Below are 22,187 nucleotides of genomic sequence, written 5' to 3'. Positions count from 1 at the left end.
ACAGGCAGTGGCAGCATGGCTTAGCTGTGCTGAGTAAGTACCCACGTGGTTCAGTGGGTTTGTACTCAGTGCTGCTAAGCTGTGTCACCACTATTGCTGCCTGTGCTACCATGGCTACACTACTGTTTATATTCACACTACTCTCATCATGCTAGTACAAGTATGTGTACACAAATTGGGAATCACACCCCTGGCTCATAGTGCAGACAGACCCTTAGAGAACAGCCAAAAAAAGTGTAAATAGGGTGCTCTTATTAACCTTTTTTCATGATACACATTTAAAACTGATAAAAGGAAATACATTTGTACACAATGCAAAATTAATATCACCAAGTATCACTGAGGGCAGGAGCTTGGTAGGATTCAAAAAAGGATTGGTGATGAAATCCTGACCCCAGTGAAGTCAATGGCAAAACTCCTATTGACTTCAGTAGAGTCAGGATTTCATCCTACATTTTGATGTGGATAGTGAGAACATCCAGAGTTTTATTAGATATTTTTTTAATCCTATCAAGGGCTATAAACTTTCATGTTTTACATTATAAAAACCCAACCACTAATTAATATGGATTAGAAAGAAACTTCCCCTATGGACAGATGGTTCTTAATTGTCATTTATGGCAGTGGTTCTCAACAGGGATGTGTGTACCCCTAGGTGTACGCAGAGGTCTTCCAGGGGGTACATCAACTCATCTAGATATTTGCCTAGTTTTACAACAGGCTACATAAAAAAAGCACTAGCAAAGTCAGTACAAACTAAAATTTTATATAGAGAATGACTTGTTTATACTGCTCTATATCTACTGAAATGTAAGTACAATATTTATATTCCAATTGATTTTTTTTATAAATTATATGATAAAAATGGTAAGGTAAGCAATTTTCCAGTAACAGTGTGCTGTGATGCTTTTGTATTATTAAATCTGATTTTGTAAGCAAGTAGATTTTAAGTGAAGTGAACCTTACCAGGGGCCTCCTCTCCTGTTTGCTCTTTGCCATGATCCAACAGCTGTGACTGACTAGCTTCCTCCATGGTAGAAAAGAGCTTTTTGCTACATACATCTCTGATCTCTGAGTCATCCTCTGCCTCTGGGTCCCCCTCCCCCTCCTTGTCCAAGATTTCCTCCTCCTGGCTCGATCCACTCTTGACTGGCACATGAGCCACCAAAGTAGCTACAGTGGCCTTCACAGTGGAGGTGAGGTCACTGCCAAGTATTGCCTCCAGCTCTTTGTAGAACCGGCAGCTCATGAGTGCAGCACCAGAGCAGCGGTTTGCCTCCCACGCCTTGTGGTAGGTGTTCTGCAGCTCTTTCACTTTTATCCTACACTGCAATGTGTCCTGGTCATGGCCCCTGTCTGTCATGCATTGTGAAATCTGTCCGTAGGTATCATAATAACTATGGCTGGAGTGCAGCTGAGACTGGACAACCTCCTCTCTCCAAATGCTGATGAGGTCCAGCAGCTCAGCTTTGCTCAAAGCAGGGGATTGCCTGGTGCATGGAGCAGGCATGGCCACCTGGAAAGATGCACCAAGACCACTGCGTGTATCACTGAGCAAACAGGAAGGGGACTTCCAAAATTCCAAAGGAATTTACAGGGTGAGGATAATGGTTGGTTACCTGAGAGCAAGGCAGTAGAGTTCAAACTGATGACCAGAGAGGCGAGAACAGGTATTGTGGGACACCTCCCAGAGGCCAATCGCAGCGGTGTAATTGTCCAGGGTGTCTACACTGGCACCGCAGCACTGTAGCCCCGGCGCAGAAAGCTCTATGCCTCTCATTGGGGTGGGTTTTTTACAGCAGTGCAATTGTGCAGTTTCTGCGCACTAAGTGGTTTGTCGGTGTGTACACCTCAGGAGTTACAGCACAGAAAGCTGATTTACTGCACAGAAACTTGTCAGTGTAGACAGGGCCTAATACCTACATAGTGCCACAGAAGTTCATGTAGCCTAATAAACATAAAATGAGACAGGGCCCTGCCCAGGGAACTTACAAGTACAACACAAATAACTTAAAGATGAGGAATGAGAGGGCAAAAGCAGTAGGTACAAAGAAGAGAGTGGAAGAAGGATGTGGACAAGGTGCTTTGTGCACAAGCAAGCAGAGACTGTTCCAAATCCAGGAACCATTGTGAAAAAAGTCATGAAGCTGAGATTGTCAGGAGCCAGTTGTGCAGGAGCATGAAAGTGAAGACAGGACAGGTTGTCTAACCACTTTTTCTGTGTATCAGAAAGGAATGGATAGCAGAACACAGCAGTGTTTGGAAGTAAAATGCTCTGGAAAAATTAGATTGGACCAGACATTCTAAGTATGTGCTATATTTCTATGTGATATTATTTATCTAATTCTCCTGTGGCAAGATTACTCCACAATTAAAATCTGTCAGAAATAATTTGATACAGTTGCTACATCTCACCCCTCCACCCTACAAATACATTTATCTTCATGGCACACAGTTACCATGGTTTCTAGGTGCAAAAGATAGCATTGGGCATAAAATCCAGGTATTATTTCAGAGCCACTTAATTTTGTATATCACTAATGACTTGGAAGTGTAAATAGCATGCACAGACACAGGAAACCAGTGTCAAAATCATTGCATTGTGTAGATTTAGCTATCTAAATATTTTCTAATCGGTCAGATACTTTGCCTGTGATTCAAATTTTTTCAGTCAATTTAACACATCTAGTAATGACTCATAGGCTTGATTTTGGGTTAGTCTACACTGGCAATGCTAAAACGCTGCCACGGCAGTGCTTTAACGTGGCTTGTGTGCTCTAAAAAAGCCACCTCCACGAGGGGTGTGGCTCCCAGCGCTGGTGCACTGTCTACACTGATGCTTTACAGTGTTGAAACTTGCTGCGCTCAGGGAGGTGTTTTTTCACACCCCTGGACAAGAAAGTTGCAGTGAAGACAAGCCCTTTGGGTGATATACCATGATATTTTTAAACTGTACTAACAACCTGCCAATTTACTAAGGGTATGTCTACATTGGAAACGTCAAAGTGCTGCTTCGGGAACGCTCCCACGGCAGCGCTTTGAAGTGCGAGTGCGGTCACACGTGAGCGCTGAGAGAGAGCTCTCTCAGTGCTCCTGGTAATCCACATCCACAGGGGGATTAGCTCTGGTCTAAGTGCTCGGAGCCTGTCTACACTAGTGCTTTAAAGCGCTCAGCCTTGCTGCACCCCCCTGAACCAGCAAGTTAGAACGCTATAAAATGTAAGTGTAGACAAGCCCTTTTCTATCAGGTATGTCTGGTGATTGGCATTAGACTAGCTATATGCAGCGTAATTATAACCAGGTCGGTCCAGGATATTAGAGAGACAAGGTGGGTGAGGTAATATCTTTTAATGGACCAACTTCTGCTGGTGAGAGAAACAAGCTTTCAAAGTCCCACAGGTCTATAACCCACTAATCCCCTCTTTTTGTCCTATGACTGCAGAAGTGTTAGTGGGCCACTAACTTGAATGGTCCCTTACAGCATGTGGTCACTACTTATGCTAAACGATCATTTTGCTGTGATGCTGGGAGTTCCTTTCCCAGACCTGACAAAGAGCTCTCTGTGGATCAAAAGCAGGTCTCTCTCACCAACAGAAGTTGGTCCAATAAAAAATATTACCTCACCCAACTTGTCAGACTAGATTTATGTTAAGGTCAAAGATTGCATCAATTCATTCCTGACTAAAACAAGGGACTTAATGTTGCCATAACTATATAACCTGTCCTATTTCTGTCTTGTGAGCCAAAATAGCTCTCATAACTGCTCCACGCATTACATCATAGTCAGCAATTCCTGAATTACTAGAGGAAACTGCATTTCTTCAGTGCTAATTCATGGTGATGTTTAATTAATCACAAGACATTAAACACCAGAACTTTTAAAATCCCCAATACATCAAACAATTAATGATCAATCTGACTAAATAATTAATTGTAATAGTTTTCATATGCCATTTTAAAACATTACAGCTAGAGTTACAGAGGATAGGTGTTGACTTCTTCACTGACCTTTAGATGTTCAATGTATAAATCACAAATTAGCACATATCTGGTCCTACGTTGGCACCTTATATAATTACAATTTACAAACAGCACTCAAATAAGTTCAAAAAATATTGTAGTGGGTTTTTCTTTAAGTTCTGGTGCATCTAAAAGGGTAGATTTTACTCTGAAATTAAAACACTTCCCTCTGAAAATTTCAGTTCACATTCTATATACACTTCACGTATTAGAACACAATACTTGGGAGCCAAGAATTTTGTCGTGAAAAACAAACTGATGCCACGAACACCCTCTCTTTTCCACTGTGGAGTAAGCCCTAGGACATGACAAATACAAAATTCCTGTTTTTTCATGCACTCTCCCAATGACCTTTCCAAACATCAGGTACTCTAGGCATTATTTTTAGAGTAGATCTGAGAAAGAGGTTTGGTTTTTTGTTTAAGTCCACCCTTTGACACCTTCCCCTTTATTTACAGTATAGTGTGTGAATCTTTCCCTTTCCTCCACCCCCCATGTATTGTTAATCTTGTACATATAAAGACAATACAACCACCTCTGATTTATGGTGTATATGAAGCAAAGACAGATACTTTCCAAAATACAAGGAAGAGTCCATAGGGCAAAGGATGTGAATGAGGATGGTGCATTTATTACATTTAGGGTGAGATTTTTCCATTTGCCTAATTCCGCTCCCATAAAGTCAGGGGCGTTTTAGCACTGATTTCAATAAGAGCAGAGTTAAGCTAATCCTGAACACTTTTGAAAACTTTTAAGTCATTATGATGAGATTTTCAAAAGACAGGATGTCTGTCATTGCCTGATATTTTTCTCTTTCTTCAGCCCTCTATGCTCCAGGTACCGTAGGTGGACACAGAGGGCTACTGATTAGGGTGACCAGATGTCCCCTTTTGAACAGGACAGTCCGATATTTAAGGCCTCCTGACCCCTAAAGCCTTAAAGGTAAGGTAAATAAAAAGAATCCAACTACACAGTATTTCTTTTTAACAGGGACTCAGTCAACTTGATGTTAATTTAAATGTTTGTACTGCATAGTTCTGATTGATTGCCATTGAACTTGCTTGAATATGAGTAATTTTACCAGGTCTCTCTCATTCAGCATTGGGAAATATGGTCACTCTACTACTGACCATATCCTCTATGGAAACATTTGCTCTTAATATACATGAAAATTGGAAAATGGCTGGTTATTAAGAGACATTCTCAACACTAAATAACACTTAGATGCTTATTTCTGCTAGAAATGGGACTAAGCCTCTACAGCAAAGCTAACTCTCTTCTCTGCTTCAGGCTTTAGAGAAATTAAAATCTGAATCTAAACTCCATGACTCAGTCCCATCTTTCCACTAAGGGATGCGCTATCATTTAAAAATACCTGGAATACATCTACTTTGTGCCTGATGCAGTACAAACTTGACAGTAGGTATCATTGGACATCAGACAAAGGCAACTGAACCAGAGGGAGGAATGTGGCTAAGGAATCAGAGCCAGTCCCCACATCCATTTGTTTTGTAGCTAGATGCCCTTGAAAATGGTTTGCTTTGTAAGGAACACCAGTATCAGTTCCCAAATGAAAAGAGTTCTGCTGCCAATGACACCAACTGTTTACCTTTGCTATAGATGATTCCACATGTTGAGAATATTGATGACTATGTTGGGCAGTTGCATGAGATGTGGGACTATCCTGAGGACAAAGCATATTGCTGATGTAGAACAGCGTAAAGGTGCCCCTGTAATATATTGTAGGTCTTTTTCTCCAACCCTTCTTGCTTATGTGTCAGACACGGTGTGAAAAGGTTTCAGCTGAGTGGGTTCCTCACGCCATATCCTCAAGGATAGTGAGGGCTTTTTATAATACCTTGACTTGCAACAGTAGTACACAGCCTCTTGAGCATGAGACTTGGTATAATAATAAGCTTTTATAGTGGATTCCAGCAGGGTTGTGCCTCTGCTTGCATCTTGTGCAGAATGCCTGATCACTTGTAATCATTTAACACCTAGGCTGTCATCTTTATTCTTTCCTCTGGCTCCCCATAAAGTGGTGCATTGATTTTTAGCTGGTCCCAGTGATTTACATGCCTTAAAAATACCTCACTATATTTGATCCTCATGCCCTAGGTATTTGCATTCTGACACCAAACAACCTATGGTGCAATGATGGCAGCTCAGAAAGATACCTGGTGACTGAGTCATTATGATGTTGGTCCTAGGGTGTGCAATTCACCACTTCAGTCTCAGCCCATCCCACCCCACTTTCAAGATCTAGTTCTGCAAATTGCACTGCAGAGTAACAGGGTTCACCCACATAGAGTAATTTGCAGGACAGGAGCCTTTAAATAATTTATTGAAAAACTTCTTTTCCAGCAGTCTATGTTTTAAAGCATTCTCTGTCCCACTGAGACAGCCCCTATATAATGATACCACTTTGCCTTTTACAGATTGGATTGGATTTTTACATTATAGGCCAGATTCTGAACACAGTTTTTATAAAAGTAACTTTCATTGGCAGGACTCTGAATTCACACTGGTGTAACTGAGATCAGAATCTGGGCTCATGTATTTTCCAAAGTTTTATTTTGCTAATTTTATATTCATCCATTCGATTAGAGCCTAACATAGGGGGGTGTATCTTTATAAATGAGACTGTCACTATAGCTGTTGTATGTGTATTATAGCTAAAAAACCATAACATTAGGGTCCAGTTCTAACTCTATCTTCAGTTAGGGACAGATTCTGATACTGTTATCCCTGTTGAGTAGCACCTTACATCACAATTAGCCCCACCTGACTTCAGTAGGACTAGTCACAAAGTCAGGTGCTGTTGGAATTATTATTAATTTAGGATATTACTAGACATTATTTTATACACAATTGCTGTAAACATGCCTAAAAGTCTGAACAACAAGCCATTTACTACATCCAAACAGTGACAAACATTTATAAGTAAGGCCCTCCTTAACTTGCACTATTGCAGATTCCGCAATACTAGGCTTCCACCACAGTTTTGACAGCCCTGGCCACCCTGGGGCTGAGAGCAGGAGCCTCCACTGTCAGCTGCTGGCGGCCTTAGGCCCCTGCTCTCAGCCTCAGGCCGTCAACATCAGGCAATTTTGGAAAATTAATAGTGGACTTGATTACAGCAAATAAGGCCCCTTACTATTTTTCTGTAGTTTTCCATGGCTTGTGTCCAACTCAGCTGCAATTTTTGGACAATCATGCCAAAATTCAAGTAGGGCCTTATTTAAAAGCATTTGATCAAAATACTCAAATGGACTAGACGCAGGAGTACTTAGACCCATGTTGGTCAGCTCCAACTTGGTCAGGCAGTTATTAGCAATGAACCCCTCAAGATTTTACACTTCATACCCTTTAACAAACAAGTGATGTAATTTTTTTTAGCTAAGTTAGCAACACACACAGGTTTTGACCAATTTGGGGTCCTTGCCGATTAAACATGCACAATCCTTTCTCATTAACTATGCCTGATATTTGGGGCTGCTTCTTCCTCCTATCTTATCAGTTACCTTTCAGGTTCAGCTTTTCCAATTAAGTCATATTCTTTCAAGGCTTTCCTACAACTTTAACAAAACCTGCATTTAACACACAAAGTGCAAAGCATTTTTTCATTAAACTAAGCTAACTGAGCATGAGGAAAGGGATCGGAATCTGGCCCTACAGTCTTATCTTAGCAAGAATTATAGGATGAGGTAGGGTTTCTGTACCCATGAGAAGCCCAACCACCGCTAGGAATAATCCATTACAAAAAAATGGGGAGTCCTTTTCAAATTTATACTTAAAATAACAAAAGGCTACAAGTAAGTATAAATAAATATTAACTTAATGTAGCCATTACACTCCAGATCATGCAAAGCAGGGAAGAAGTGGAGGAAGGGACAGAAATCCAACAATGAAGGAGCAGACACTTACATTGTAGTTGGGTTCTTTAGTCACAAGATTTAATCATTGCTTTTTTCTTTCCCTTTGCTTTTCTCAATTTTTTTTTTTTAATTTCAACCCCATACACTTTTCACTCAGTGATTTGTACAGATCAATGGCACAAGATACAACACTTCATATAAAAAACCAAAGGGCCTGATCCTATTCCCACTGAAATCAATAGGAATTGTCCCATTAGTTTATGTGGGAGCAGGCATGTCAAGTGTTAAATTTTATTAGAGCCAAATCAAAATGTGCAAAGCAGGCTGGTCAGAAGGCGGCCTGAAGCAGCTGGAATAAGCAATCTGTCTGGTTTGAAGGAGCTTTGTCAGTGTAATGAGAGCTGAAATCGTGATTTTTACACTGAGTGACCTACACTCTGTTGTCTGTATGGCTGTGAAGCCTGCTGACCACCTGGGAAGGGTATGCCAACTGAGACTAGCTCAGGAAGCAAAAAACAATGTTACATTTTGAATGAGATAAATATAAATGAACTAACATCAACATATCAAATGAGAGGAACAAAGAAAACAAAAGAGTACGAGTCCAGAAGGGCCCAGCAGTATCTTTGTTTTTCTTATTTTCAAGCTGCCTGGCGATTAAGTGAAAAGACCTGTGGTGAGGCCCTCATGCTGGTATTACTGTCATTGTCCTGCTGAGCTTAAGTACCAGACAGGCCAAGCCATGCCACCAAGTATTTCTCTTTATTATGCAAAGGTCACATCTGCATGATCATATTCTATGCAGCTAGATAGAAGAATCCTGAGGGAAAATTGCACCTGACAACCTGTGCAGCCTAGACTTTCACACATGCTGATCTACTTCAGAGGAGTGCTGTAAGAGCTGCTAATTCATAGGGGACAGATTGTGAATCCTTTATTTTTGTTGGATAACCTCTTACTCCCTGATTAGTCCTAGTAAGGTCAGTGGAACTTCTTGCAGAGAAAGGCTTTATGCAACCTAAACAGGTATATCAGATTCTGGTCCCAACTGTTTATGAAACACTTGAAGAACAATTTGAACTACTACAAAAATAATGTAATAAGATTAATTAAGTATCAGACCATCAGTGCAGTCTGAATTGACCTCTATGCTTTAAAGATATCAGTAATCAAGGATCAAAATCTTCAGTCTTTCTTCAGACTAGTTCACTTCCCAGTGAACTCAGGTTACAGAAGGTTGACTAAGATGAGAAAGCAGACATGATCACTGGAAATCTGTGAGGGCCTAAAAAAAGAGGGGGCTTTTAAGGAATGACGGGGGAGAGGGACGGAGAACAATTGAAGGGGAATTTGAAATGTTTTAACCTTTGCCTCTTGCAACTTGACAGAAAGCCATTTTATCTGTGTAATAGTCCTCGCTCAGAGGTTGGTCGGGAAGCATGGCCTAGTGATCACAGCCATGACCCAGGACCAGCAGGGAGATTGTTGGGAGGGGAGCCCAGGCTTTCCCACTCCACCAAGCTCCAACCCAGGGCCTTTTGGGGCTACCAGTGGTCTGGCAACTGAGGCTGCTTAAGGCTGTCCTCACTGGGCCACTTCCTATTCCCCACCCCCACCCGGCCAGCTCAGTCCATGGATTTCCCTGCTGGGGTAATCCACACCAAGAAAATAAAAAGGGATTACCAATGTCCAGGGTCCATGCAGGGCAGAGGGTAATACTTCCCTCTCTGACAACTGCCCCAAAGGGGCCCTCCCTGAGGGAAGGGAGGACCCACCCCAGAAACAATCAGAGACTAATCAGCCTTCCCTCTGCTCTGCTGGAGCAGTGGAGTGCATGTCTGCCCCCACATGAGCTGTTCCCCTCTCTTTTAATTCCTCCACCAGATGATTCATTTGCTGGCTGAGCCCAAAATAATCCCTTAATTTCTTGTTGCCCAGTGTAGGGTTTGTACACCCATCACACCCTGTCATGTAATAACAAGCTGCTGTTGATACTTCATGCTGCATTTTTCTGACAGTGTTCTACTAGGAGAAAATCCATTAACCTTTGTAATAGGGATGACACATGCATTGCATGGCCAGAAGTGCAGCTTCTCCATTCATATCTATACACAAACAAGAATCTGAACTCTCTCTTCAGGGAGGAATGGTATTTCCTGGTCAGCATCTTAAGTTTGCTCCAGATGAGAGATGAGTCCCTTCACCTAGTTTAAAAAGTTAAGGGATCAAGAGAAGACAAAGGAGACAGAAGCTTGAATTATTCAGGGATCTTCAGTATTGCAATGGTCAGAAAAAAATGGGCTGTGTGCAAGTACAAATTCAATAAGACCCTGATTCAGGACAGTACTTGAGCACATGCCTAATTTTAAGTATTGTTTGCAGTGTTGTTATAGCCATGCTGTTCCCAAGATATTAGAGAGACAATGTGGGTGAGGTAATATTTTTGATTGGACCAATTTCTGTTGGTGAAAGAGACATAAAACTCATTTAAATCAATGGAAGTATTCATATGCTTAAAGTTAGGCATGTGTTTAAGTTTCTTTCTGAATCAGGTCCTAATAACACTTTGCTGAACTGGGATCTGAAAATGAATATGAAAAATCCAGACAGGCTTTCACCCTAATCATTTCTAAGCACCTGTCCCTTCAAGGTGTTGCATAGGAAACGAGACAGAGAAAATATTACACTGTTTACAGGAATGAATAAATCAGTGTTACATACATACTTGGCACACTTTAATGGTCCAGTGCATCAACTTACTTTCATTTCCACTGTTCCATTCTGTGTGATAGCCACACACAGTGGGTCTCCTGCTCAGTCACCAGCAGCTGAAAAAGAAATTAACTGAGGCCACCTGTATGCACAGAGCTCTTTCAAGTTGTTAGAGAGCTGCAGGGTGAAAATGATGAGTAGAATATAACATTCACTGTCAGCGTTCCTGCCAGGCCTGAGGGAAAGGGCTGCTGATTTCAGAAGCAGAGCTGTAGCCAATCTCTCCTGTAACAAAGAAATAAAGAGGGAAAGGTGAGAAAAGATTGGAAAAAAAACTAGAAGAGATGAAGAAAATGCTTGTGAAAGGAGGGAAGAGCAAAAGAATAATGGAGAGCTGGAAAAGGTAGGGAGATAAAAGGAGAAAAGAGGAAGGGAAAGACAGAATATAAAGGACATCAAGGAAAGATAGACAACAATTTTCATGTATTTGTGTCATCAAAGTCCCCAGCAATCAAGACTCCATTGTTCTAGGCACTGTACACACATCATTAAAAATGAGTCCTTGCCCCAAAGAGCTTGCAATCTGAATTGGTATGACAGATGGAGGGGGATCGGATGCAATATATAAGTAGAGTCATTTAGACCACTGGTTTTCAAACAGGGGTACATGTACCCCTGGGGGTACTTAGAGGTCTTCCAGGGATACATGTCTAGATATTTGCATAGTTTTACAACAGGATACATAGAAAGCACTAGCAAAATCATTAAACAAGTCATTGTCTGTATGAAATGTTAGTTTGTATACTGCTCTATATACTATACACTGAAATGCAAGTATAATTATTTTATAATCATAAGGTTAAAAAATGAGAAAGTAAGCAAATTTTCAGTAATAGTGTGCTGTGACACTTGTCTTTTTTTGTCTGATTTTGTAATCAAATAGTTTAAGTGAGATGAAACATGGGGTACACAAGACAAAATCACATTATTGAAAGGGGTACAGTTGAGAGCCACTGTTTTAGACTATCAGTTCTATGGGGCAGGGACTAACATTTGCTGTATGTTTGCACAGCACCTAGCACAATGGGGCCCCGAGCCAGTTGGCCTCTAGGTTCCATTTCACTATAAATTTAAATAATAGGAGCAATCACTGAGGTCACATTAGTTCAATTGGGGGAGATGACGTTTGTTTATTTTATTTTTGATTATTGATGTATCTATAAAAGGGGAGATGGTGGAGAGAATGAGACAGGGAGAGGAGAGATGGGGAGGAACGTTAAGGGCAGGAGGAGAGAGGGCATTTTTTCATATTTAATAATCAAGTTTCATGTTACAACAGCAAATATGATGTTTGTCTCCACATAGAAGGTGAAATCATGGCCCCATTGAAGTCAACAGCAAAGTTCATATTGACTTCAATAAGGCCAGGATTTCATGCACAGACCTTGCATCTATGGGGATAAGGGCCACAAGCTGCATTATGTCCAGCTCTACCATTCTCTATACCAGTATTCTGACCACTCAATTTAAATGCACAACACTGATTTTAACTTTTTTCACAATGAAAAAGGCATTTCCAGTTATTTTGAGCAGACAAGATTTTTGTTCAATGCATTGATATATTTTCATCTATATGAATTAAAATTATTTTTGCTTAAGTAATGTGAATTACAATTCCTGTTGTAGAGGAAGTGAGGTAGGTGTATCTGCTACAAATTGTGGTTTTCAGATGCCATGGTGATCTATATCTATCTATATAATGTGTGTGTGTGTGTGTGTGTGTGTATGTGTGTGTATATATATATATATATATATATATATATAATGTGTGTGTGTGTGTGTATATATATATATATATATAAATTTCTGTACACATATACAGATATAATCTACTCTAAGAAACATTTATACAGTTAAATTAGAAAAGCAGGGAGACACAGTTAAAATGCCCCATCTCACTTCTATTTGTATTATGTATTTTGCTTTAATTGCAAGATGTGGATTTCCCAGTGAAATTAATTAGAATGTTGTTTTCATGAGATCTTACAACATGCAGCAAAAAAATTGTGTTCATAAACTAAATGTAAAACTTCATCTGAGTGAATTAGACATCACCAAATTCCCTATTTTAATATAACACATTTGACCAGTGCTGATAATACACTATCACATTTCCTGCTCCCAGTCATTATGAAACTTAACAAGACTGATGACCCTAAAAAAAAAAAGTCAACATAGCCTTATCATTCATGTAGCTTTGGAAACAAAAAATAAAATCTATCCTGACGAAAATCCTGATCCTACAATTAGATCTCCATTGAAGTCAAACTCCCAGCTCCAAATTGCTTATAGTCTACATTAGTGGCTCTCGAACTTTCCAGACAATTGTACCCCTTTCAGGAATGTGGTTGTCTTGTGCACTCCAAGTTTCATCTCACTTAAACTATTTGCTTACAAAATCAGACAAAAGATACAAAAAAGTGTCACGGCACACTATACTGAAAAATTGCTTACTTTCTCATTTTTACCATATGGTTATAAAATAAATCAATTGGAATATAAATTGTACTTACTTTTCAGTGTATAGTATATAGAGCAGTATAAACAAATCATTGTCTGTATGAAATTTTAGTTTGTACTGACTTTGCTAGTGCTTCTAATGTAGCCTGTTGTAAAACTAGGCAAATATCTAGATGAGTTGATGTACCTCCTGGAAGACCTCTGCATACCCCTAGGGATATGTGTACCCCTGGTTGAGAACCACTGGTCTAAATAAGATTTTACAAACTCAGGCCTTGATCTTGCAGCTGGATATACCTGGACAGAACCTGGCACCTGTGCCAATCCCTACTGACTTCAGTGGGGCACTGCATGGACAGAAGCATCTGCCTGCTCGGAACCAGTTGCAGGGTTGGGGCCTTCAAACCTACTCCTGCTCTGACCGAAGTCAATGTCATAACATGCTTTTTGGCAAATTACATGTTCTGTCATTTGTATTGTATAGTCCAGGAGTAGACAACCTATGGCACGAGTGCCGAAGGCGGCACGTGAGCTGATTTTTCAGTGGCACTCACACTGCCCGGGTCCTGGCCACCAGTCAGGGGGGCTCTGCATTTTAATTTAATTTTAAATTAAGCTTCTTAAATATTTTAAAAACCTTATTTACTTTACATACAACAATAGTTTAGTTATATATTATTGACTTCTAGAAAGAGACCGTTTAAAAACATTAAAATGTATTACTGGCACACAAAACCTTAAATTAGAGTGAATAAATGAAGACTCGGCACACCACTTCTGAAAAGTTGCCGACCCCTGGTATAGTCCATCTATTGCACGTCACAGAAATAGATGGAATTCACTTAATTACCATAAATCACAGATTGTCATTTATCTTCACTTGTTAATCCTTAAAGTCATTAACCTTAGCACTATTATCCCGTTTATGTGTGATTCAACTAGAATTCTTACCGAAGTAGTAAGAAACACCTTTCTCCTATAGACATTCATTTGATTTCATGACTGTGATTCGCAGACTGTGGTTTGTGGACCATCAGTGATGCACAGAGCCCTTCCTGGTGGACTGAGAGTGAAATGGTTTGAGAACAAAGCAAAGTGTTGGCAGAGTGCCCTTCACAGGATCTCTCTCTTAGGAAGTGTTCCACTAAAGAAAATTTGAAGAACCGTGGCCTTGATACCTAATGCATTGATCTAACTCACTGTAATAGAGCTAGGCACAGGGGCGGCTCCAGACTCCAGCACGCCAAGCGTGTGCTTGGGGCGGCATGCCACAGGGGCCGCTCTGCCGGTCGCCGGGAGGGCAGCAGGTGGCTCCGGTGGACCTCCCGCAGGCGTGCCTGCGGAGGGTTTGCTGGTCCCGCGGCTCCGGTGGACCCTCCGCAGGCACGCCTGCGGGAGGTCCACCAGAGCCGCGGGACTGGCGACCGTCAGAGCGCCTCCCGCGGCATGCCGCCCTGCTTAGGGCGGCGAAATGTCTAGAGCCGCCCCTGGCTAGGCAAAAGTTATTCTTAATGAAAGAAAGTCACAGTAAAGAAAAAAACTCAGAGGATGCCTGTGACTGGCAGGTATTCAGGCACATCTGAAGAAAGAATTGATTTCCGAGATGACTCAGTCATAGAATTAGAGGTGTCTATGATTGAAGAGATCTATTAGCCCATTTACTCCATCTGTCTGCCATTGCAGGACTGTTCATGGACTATTCCAGACCAATCCAGTTTCAAATGTCTCAAATAACAAGATTACCCTGATACCCTTGGGAGGTTATTTCACATTCTGTTCAATTTAGGATATTTTTCCTAATATTTAGTCTAAAAATTCTCCTTTGCCTAATTTGATTTAATTACCAGGATTATATGAAACCAAACAGCCTTGGTGAATGATCCCCGCAGGCCTGGTTTTTGCACAATGGAGCATTTTCAAGCTGCTGAACTACTAGATGGCAGAGCTGAGCAACCAGCTAGCTCCTCTGAAAAGCCTTCTTGTGGATTTGTGAGACATTGGGCCTATGTCCCAGATAAAGGATGCATGTTAGCCAATCCCCAAATATCCAGGAGGGGACCAGGATAAAGTTCACAGGGTCCTCTGCACCTTTGAAGACTGCAAAAGTGAAGGCATGGGTGTAAGGCCTACCAGTTGGACTGTGGGAAATGGAGTAAGTGGGTCTTGGGGACTGAATACTTTAAGTTTTACATGAACTTCTAGCCAGGGGTGAAAGTAATTTATAGGACTTACCGGTATGCCGGAGTTCTGAGCACGGGGGCAGGGTCTCAACCAGAAGGTAGCGGCAGCTGGGAGCCCTGGGCCCTTTAAATCCCCACCAGAGCCCCATGGTAGCAGTAGCTGCAGAAGCAGACAGGAGCCCAGGGGCTCTGGCGGCAATTTAAAGGGCCTGGGACTCCGCTGCAGTAGCTGTAACTGGGCGCCCCTGGTCCTTTAAATCACTGCCGGAGCCCCAGGGCTCCTGGCCACCGCCACTTCCCTGGGGGCTCCAGCAGCTGAGCTCTGGCGGCGATTTAAAGGTCCTGGGATTCCAGCCCCTGCTGGGAGCCCCAGGCCCTTTAAATCACTGGCCTGGGGAAGCTGCCCCATGCTGGTACAGTTGGCTGTGTACCGGCTCTTGTCAGTATGCCATACTGAACTGGACCAGCTTATTTTCACCTCTGCTTCTAGCCCATGTTTGTGCAAAATGGGGGGAGCTTAAAATTTTGGGGACAGTTTCAAGTTTTGGGTGGGAGGAAAGGAAAATTTCATGAACTTTTCCCTTTCTTTCTGAAATTCAAAAATTCAAAATTTCATTGAAGTTTGAAAAATTTCAACAAGCTCTACCCAAAATACTTATAGTAGTTCTGTCTTTTCTGCCCTGGGTCACCCTAAATATTTCTATTGCCTCCTTTGTGCCTTGCATTTTTCCAATGTTTGTAGAGAGGTCTTTGGTTCTGAATTCTCTAATAGTCAAATGTCTTGTAAAATAATTTCTTAACAGAGAGCATGCAGGTTAATGGGAGTTACAGATGCTCATGATTTAGCCTATACAGCGGGAATTTTAAAGACCGAAATCTTGCAAAATCTTCATTTGCAATGAAAAAACACACTTCAAGCATGGGAGAACTATAAAACAGAAAGCCATGCCCAACCGTCAACATCTATGAGCATTCTCAGTAGTTACCTGAGATTGGCTCTTTTAGCTAGCTTGCACAGAAGCTGGCTTGTGGAAAGACGCAATTGCTTGCTTGGCAATGATCAAAGTGCTGTTGCCAAATCCCAGTGTTTGAGTTCATTGCCAACCAACTTTGGAATGTTGCCATAGCTCTAGGTGTGGCCCATGAACAGAGGGCACAGGGGAAGCACAGCATTTATAGAGATTCCCTGGGTCAGATCTATGCATAATAATTCATTATAGGGTTACATGTGAGGTTTCTACCAAGAGTCAGTAGTCAACTTGTCATCATAAATCACTGAAAATGTATGCTCAGATAATATTTAAGAAGCTGTCTTTTTACTGAAAATGATGTTCTTAAGGCAGGTGACCAGGAGGTGATATACCTCAGGAATGTTCCTTTCAATCAGGTGGTACAGATGTTTATCTCCTTTCTGGTCACTGTGTAGTGGATATTGTCCATCTCACAATGCATGTCTATTTGTATACTGAGCCTCATCAGGAAATTGCGACACCAACAATAGAGGAAAGCCACAGGAATCAGCAGGCAGGGCTTCCTGTTAATGAATATGAACAATGGATTGTTAATATATCTGGGGGTGTCAGACACCCTGGTCCTTTCACCAAGGAGACAAGCTGCCAGTGTCTCAGGAACAGAAGATCAGTCAAGCCTGGCTGTAAAATGCTGGAAGAACTTGGGTGAGCTTTGCTCTATAAGACATAGAATCATAGAATCTCAGGGTTGGAAGGGACCTCAGGAGGTCATCTAGTCCAACCCCCTGCTCAAAGCAGGACCAAACCCAACTAAATCATCCCAGCCAGGGCTTTGTCAAGCCTGACCTTAAAAACCTCTAAGGAAGGAGATTCCACTACCTCCCTAGGTAACCCATTCCAGTTCTTCACCACCCTCCCAGTGAAAAAGTTTCCTAATATCCAGCCTAAACCTCTCCCTCTGCAACTTGAGACCATTACTCCTTGTTCTGTCATCTTCTACCACTGAGAACAGTCTAGATCCATCCTCTTTGGAACCCCCTTTCAGGTAGTTGAAAGCAGCTATCAAATCCCCCTCATTCTTCTCTTCTGCAGACTAAACAATCCCAGTTCCCTCAGCCTCTCCTCATAAGTCATGTGCTCCAGCCCCCTAATCATTTTTGTTGCCCTCCGCTGGACTCTCTCCAATTTATCCACATCCTTCTTGTAGTGTGGGGCCCAAAACTGGACACAGTACTCCAAATGAGGCCTCACCAGTGCTGAGTAGAGGGGAATGATCACATCCCTTGATCTGCTGGAAATGCCCCTACTTATACAACCCAAAATGCCATTAGCCTTCTTGGCAACAAGGGCACACTGTTGACTCATATTCAGCTTTTCGTCCACCGTAACCCCTAGGTCCTTTTCTGCAGAACTGCTGCCCAGCCATTCGGTCCCTAGTCTGTAGCAGTGCATGGGATTCTTCCGTCCTAAGTGCAGAACTCTGCACTTGTCCTTGTTGAACCTCATCATATTTCTTTTGGCCCAATCCTCTAATTTGTCTAGAATGTAGATGAAAGTATCTAGTTAAGGAAGTCTAGGTTCTAGAATGCGTCTTATGATTTTATATGTAACCATTTGTTTCCAATATTTCTACTTGCTATAACTTGCATCTCTATACCTCATTGAATAAAACTTATACTTGTTTTCCCTACAAAAATGTCTAAATGCTGTGTGTTAAGCGGAGTGGTGATCTAAGGTGTAACTGGTAAACTGGGGTGCACTACTTCTTTGGGAGCAGCAAATCTGGAAATACTGCAAGTATCCGTGGAACAGGGGCTGGATTCCCCCGGGAGATACTCAGAGGGCTCGAGGATTGGAGTGTGTCCTCTGCTAGCTTGTGAAGAGACAGCAGGGCCTGCTTAGGTCTAAAAGGGAGTGCTTGTGTTGCCTGTTGCCACTGGAGTCACGGAATTGACCTCCAGCAGGCAGGGCTGGCTTTAGGAAGTGCAGGGCCCAGTTCAAATACCCAGCGGTGATCTGGGTCTTCGGAGGCACTTTGGCGGCGGGTCCTTCACTCACTCCGGGTCTTCGGCAGCATTTCGACGGCATGTCCTTCAGTGCCCTGGAAGACCTGGAGCAAGTGAAGGACCCACCGCCGAAGACCCGGACTGCCGCCGGGTGAGTATAAATTAAAAAGTTAGGCGCTCTTCTTTAGGGCGCAGGGCCCTCTTGGGTGCAGGTGCAGGGCCCTCTTAGGCGCCAGGCCCGATTCAGGGGAATCAGCCTAAAGCCAGCCCTGCCAGCAGGCACAGACAAGGGTTCCTCACACTAAGGGCAGATGGTAGTGAGGGTTCCTCACACTAAGGGCCTCAATCCTGGGTACCCCTGGGAAGCATCATGCTAGGTTGTTCATCACAGGTGGGGCAGCATGGGCAAATCTTGCACCACCATACCTGTTGTATGGAGAAAGGATTTCAGTTTCCTATCCAGCATTTAAATTCCCCTTCACAAAAGGATTAGATTTTGTCTAAACCAAGCCAAGGAAGTTCAATGGAGAAAGCAAACTATATACTGTACATATACCTTAGTACTATGGCTCTCCTGTTTCCCTTAGGCTTAAGCCCTCCTACATCCCATCCTTTCAAATGTAAAAACTTATTTAAAACAAAATGGAGAGCAGTGACATTTCAGCCATTTGGTTTTGCCTGAGAATATTAATAGTAAAACAGACGAACAGGACACACCATCCACCATGTAGACATAATTATGTCAATTGTCCAGTACCCAGGAAAAAGGAAATATAGGAGCACATTGCCATGGAGACAATATTAAATCTCCATCAGTTCTAATGATATTCAAGAGGACAAAGTACTATTGTAGAAGCTACTAAAGCAGTTTTAATGGACCAAATAAATAAATATCCCTCAAACTCATCACAATTTTTTAAACAGCAAAGGTAAAGTTATTTTAATTATATCTGCATTTTACTGAGAAATTTCAATAGACAAGTAGTAAATCTGCTCACTACAAAAAGTTCTCTCTATATCCCTATCTGCCGTGTGTCATTTTTTTAGATTAAATAAAAAATGTTATATAACTTACTATAATTTTCTGTACAAAAACCTTTGTCAGTGAAAATGCTCAATACCTAGAGCCCTGTTCTCCTGGGGCCTGTTACAAGTAAACCCTTCAGAAGTCATTGGAGGATACTCATCCTGCTCTAAGAGATTTGAGCATTTGGACTTTAGGACAGTAACCATTTCACCATATCCTAAATTAATCTTAGGTGAGTTTAAAAGCTAAATATGGTGAATAGATACAATGATGATGGTCATATTAGAAATAAAAACAAAGATTTTGAGAGAGAGATAGAAAAGGTGTGTAGGAGAGAGAGAAAAAAAATGACGCATGCTAACTTTCTACTGACCGCAATGTTGTCTTCTGAAATGACAAACCCTGCATTGGGGAGCTATCTGACTACATGATTTGTATACACATAAGGAGTGTTGTGCATACAAACAGCTGCACACTCAAACCTTGCAGATGTAATTCAGAGATCAGATTTTAAAATGTGACCCTGTAGTTTTACAATCCTACAAAATATCACTGGCAATTTATGTCACTTACAAGCTACGTACAATACTAGAAGCAGAACAAGAGTCCTTAGGAAGTTTTCTACTAGTGACCTTAAAGTTACTTTAAGCAGATAAGTCTGCTGTGTATTAAAGTAGGTCTCTTAGGTGACACAATGACTGATGAAAAGACATACTCAACTCTAGGAAAAGACACCTTGATACAAATTAGAAATGCAAGGATCTGAAGTTAGATACTCTGGATCCAAAGCCCATTGAAGACACATTGTCTTCAATGGAAAGATTCCCCCTTACTTCTATGGGTTTAGATCAGTCCCTTAGTCCACCCATCTCCTCACAAATATGCAGCTGCCAACTCTAAGCAAAACTCTGCTCGGATCTGGATTGTGACTCCCATAGATTGTGTTGAGGTGTTCCGAGGATGATCATTAAAGAATGCCATGGATGTAAACAGCAATTTACAAATCTATAAAGAGGACATACCATTAATCTGAGGTTTTTATAATCTGAGTCAGGTAAATAAAAATCCAAACAATAAAATATCAAGCATAAAATTGAACATTTCTTGTCTGGGAGCTGGAAAGTTGTAAGAAAGGGTGATTTGAATAAAAGAGCAGGGAATGGCACACCATAAGGGAGTTTGTGCCAAACCTAGTGTAAAGAATAGAAATGAGGTGCAAAGTTAACAGGAGGAGGAAGAGACAAAGGAATATAAATTGCAATTCCAGGCTCTGAATGTTCACTAAAGACTGGTTCCATGGATAACTGCAGTGTGGATCAAAGAGCAAGATCTTTCCCATTGGGAGTAATTAGCAGGTCAGGTTAGCAGCAAAAAAAGGTATTTCTACACCCCCCAAACCCTCCCATTATACAGGTGCATAGCAGGAATTGTATTACTCATTTGTGTCTTCTTTCATTCTATTGTCAATTATCCACTGCTAATGATGTCGTCACCATTTGACAGCTCTCTCCTTGTTAGCTCCCAGTTCATTGCCATATTATGAACATGCTGTGCTGTGTTATCCCAACTTTTCACCTATGATTTAATATCTGTCTCCCTAAATAACACTCAGCTTCAGAGAGCTTATACTTCTGAGGCTGCTCCGCACGATGATAAAGTTCTGACACTAGAAGAGTTTCCTTTTTTTATTTTTTTGTTTTATATTTAATACTATATTTCATTAGTTCACTAGCTCTTATGAAAGAGAGGTATGTCAACTCTCACATATTTGGCATTATGCCTTGCCTCAATTATCTTGCCACTCATTTACTGTCTAATTTCTATCCAACCCATCATCAGCTGTTACTATAATGTTCCATAGAGCTCAGATCTGTAGCACAGTCTACTTTTTCCATTGCAGAAATTGTGACATGTTCTGGGTTTAATTATCACCATAATGAAGAGCATACTTATGCTCTAGGGAAGTCTTAGTCTTTTCCTATATATTGATTATTGAAGGCTTTAATTGAGACTGAACATTGGATGCTCAATGATAAAGGACTCTCAAATTCTCTATACACACACTATTTGTTATTAGCTCTCTGTTTTATAGAATAATAATCCACAAAATACAGGTTGGTTGGTGTGAAGCTGTCTATTAAAATAGGATTTAAATAAATTTATTATATACATTTTACCACTACATCATATTTCAAGCGAATTATTAAATTGTAAAACACACTTTTTCACTAGAATATTTAATTTAAACTGCATTCCTCTTAAACCAGGTTACTACTAAAGTTCTCATTAATTCCTTTATTTCATCCATTTGTTTGTTTCTTTTCCATGTAAATTTTTATGCTCTATGAAGAAGAGTTCATATACACCATAAGATAGGGATGCTAGGAGGGTGGCGGGAATGTGGCTTAAAAACAACCATGTCAGTGACTGAGACATGGGTGGTTGTGCCCAGGGATTAGAGCCAGACGCCAGAGCTGTAATCAGAAATTGGATCCAAGGATCAGAGCCCAAGTCAGTAATCAGAGCCCAGGGACAGGACCAGGTTACCTGGAGTGAGGCAAGGCAGGGGTAGGACTGGAACAAGCAGGCTTAGGTACTATCACAACCATGAGCAAATGCTTTGAGCAACCACTGAACTGCTGCTGGGTTTAAGAGCTGGTCTGCTGCCTCTTCCAATCAATTAGGCAGCCTACTATTGGCTGCACTTGAGAGGTTGTGTGGAGACTCGGTCTGCTTGATTTGACAATGTCAATCACTTTCAACAGTTTTTAGCTCCTTGCATTTTTTTTAACCCTAGGACTGTACCTTGAATGTATGCAGACGTGTATATAAGAGAGGTGAAATGATTAAGTGGGTATATTGTAACATATGAT

Source organism: Mauremys mutica, chromosome 14, assembly GCF_020497125.1.
Source record: "Mauremys mutica isolate MM-2020 ecotype Southern chromosome 14, ASM2049712v1, whole genome shotgun sequence".
NCBI classification, from domain to species: Eukaryota; Metazoa; Chordata; order Testudines; family Geoemydidae; genus Mauremys; species Mauremys mutica.
This window is presented reverse-complemented; position numbering follows the sequence as displayed.